Source organism: Montipora capricornis, chromosome 4 (genome assembly GCF_036669925.1).
Source record: "Montipora capricornis isolate CH-2021 chromosome 4, ASM3666992v2, whole genome shotgun sequence".
Classification (NCBI taxonomy): domain Eukaryota; kingdom Metazoa; phylum Cnidaria; class Anthozoa; order Scleractinia; family Acroporidae; genus Montipora; species Montipora capricornis.
Window position 1 is genome coordinate 25,208,013 of NC_090886.1, and position 2,500 is coordinate 25,210,512.

The 2,500-nt window shown below is 38.6% G+C and overlaps 1 pseudogene; it reads right to left on the minus strand.

Annotated features, from left to right (window-relative positions):
* Positions 1–1,362: 1,362 nt before the first annotated feature.
* Positions 1,363–2,293, minus strand: LOC138046405 (melanocortin receptor 4-like; annotated as a pseudogene).
* Between the last annotated feature and the right edge of the window lie 207 nt (positions 2,294–2,500).

Here is a 2,500-nt window from a genome sequence, read left to right on the forward strand (position 1 = left end):
TTTACATAAGCTTTGTAGTTTCTTTTAGGCCTCCTCGCCACCAATGTAATTTAATAATTTTTCTTTCCATCTTCTCTTTGTTGATTGTTCATATTTGTATTTTAGTTTATTTTTTTCTTTGGCAAAATTTAAAAAAAAATCGAAAACGGGAGACTGTCAAGATTCTATAAATAACATGTAAACCAAAAAGGGAGACTGTCAACATCCTGTAACTATGATCTAAATTGAAAATGGGAGACTGTCAAAGGGGGTTGGCCTTTTTCTGATTGGACACCGTTAAACAATAGCTGATCAAAAATGACGGCGTCCAATGAGAAACAGGCAATCTTCAAGATAGTTTTAGGTTGTTACGCGTGAATCTTGTTACGCATTTCGACCGCTCGGAAGATATGGTATTTTGATTTTCTTCGAGGGCTAGCTACGGGCCGTGTGGATAAACTTTTGAGCGAGAAGTACTAGAGGAAGCCTGAATCTTTCGGCCAATCCCTGCGATGTTCAAAAGCAAACCGATGCGATTTTCTGGGGTTAAATTGCGCTGGCGCTAGAGCCGTTAAAAAAAATAATAACCTTCCACCCTTTTCCCTCTATAAAGAAGCACAGTAAAGAGAGAACTAGAAATCTTCAAAACCGCGCAAAATACCACTACTGAGGCAAAAGGACGACAGTACTACGCAGGTAAGGTAATACAACGTTTATTTAACATTGGTCCATGCATATTTATCAATATATCGATACAGAAAAAGCAAACCGTGAATCCAATATATTAATTATAAAATTACAAACGGTTACACAGGTTGTGAGGGTACCCTGTGGTCACACCTTTGATTTGTGAACACGCTATGCTTCTCGACTTTAAATTATGTAGTAATCACCAAATTTCTCTTTAGCTAACACTACAAATACTGTTACCGTCTCATATTTTGTGCGTCCTCTTGACAAAATATGGTAAAAATGGCGTAATATTGGAATAATACATGGTTTTATTTCTGCAAGAGGTAACAATCATGGCAGTCTACATTACGTCTAAGGTTCCGAAGAAATATCAAGTCAACTAGAGTATTTCTCTCATTAAAAATGCCCACTACTTGGTTCGATTTTCTACGTTATTTCTGCCTGTCTTTGTTCTTTGAGACCTTAACTGCGATCTACTATATGTCCTCAGTATGCACCTTGTCAAACAAAAATCGAGTGTATTGTTGTTGTTCTTTGCACCAGCTATTGTCCGAGGCACGAATATGTTGATCTTCTGAATTTATAATTTTGGCTAACCCTAATAATAATTTCCACTAGCCTATAGCTACAGTGCGCGGCAAAGAACTGAAGCAGCAACTCAAGATGGCATTGAACTACACTGACTCAATTTCATGAACAACAAAGGCTTTTTACGGTTTCCTTTACTGCTTGCCTTACTTCTTTCATCTTCCAGCAGTAAAGAACTGGGTTAATTGACGAGTTAAACAAGGAAAGAGTCACCGTAAAATCGTAAACAATGAGGGGTCCACGACTATGATCTATCATCAAACAGACAAAAAAAGGCACATAACAAATAAATAGAGTTAATTGAATCCAAGCTATACTATCCACCGTTTCTTTGTATCGTGTTATGTTGAGTGATATTCTTCCTCCATTTGGTTGTCTTCGGTTAATAACATCTTGGACCTGAGCTTGGTGCTGTCGTAATTTCACGAAAATTATCGAGTACGAGAAGAGGGAAAAAAGTACACAAAGTATCATCGTCACTCCAGCGACAACGTTAGTAATATGATGGGTCAAAAGGATGTCCATTAGGCCAATAGAACGACTGTACAAGTACAAGGAAAGGTTACGTTTATACAAACGGGATTGAAATCTAGCACTTCACATTACACTCTATTCAGTTAACAATAGAAAGACTGGCCAGCCAAACGCAAATTGTAAGAACACGAACTCGCCTTAAAGTCACCACTTGTCTGTATCGCTGCCTCAACACCACGGCGAGAAGCCTGTCAACACTAATGGCGGCAGAAGTCAAGATGGATACGCCACACAAAATTAGCGCCGAGCTTCTCTGTGCCTTGATAACATATATGCAAGAATTCGTGTTCACTTTTGTAGCATCTTTTAGTTCAAGAGCGGCGTACAATGGTTGCGTTATAAGACCAACACCAAGATCTGTGACAGCCAGACACTGGAAGAGCAGTTTTGATGCTACGTGGATAGAGGAAACGTTTTGAAGAGCAACCAGGATTAAACAATTTCCCAGAGTTGCAGTGATAGAGAGAAAAATGTTTAACGCAGCGTTTGAAACAGCCATGTCTAGCATAACTGAAGGAGTTAACTTCCTTTGGCGTGCAAGAAGAATTGATTGTCTTGTAACATTATTCATCTTAATTCAGTATAAAAAGGGAAAAACTGCTAAGTCATGATTACTCCGGCATCTAATTGACCAATTCTGTCTTACATTAGCAATACCCCGCACTTTGTCAGGTCAGCTTCGTGTTTTTTAGTTATAAATTCGTAC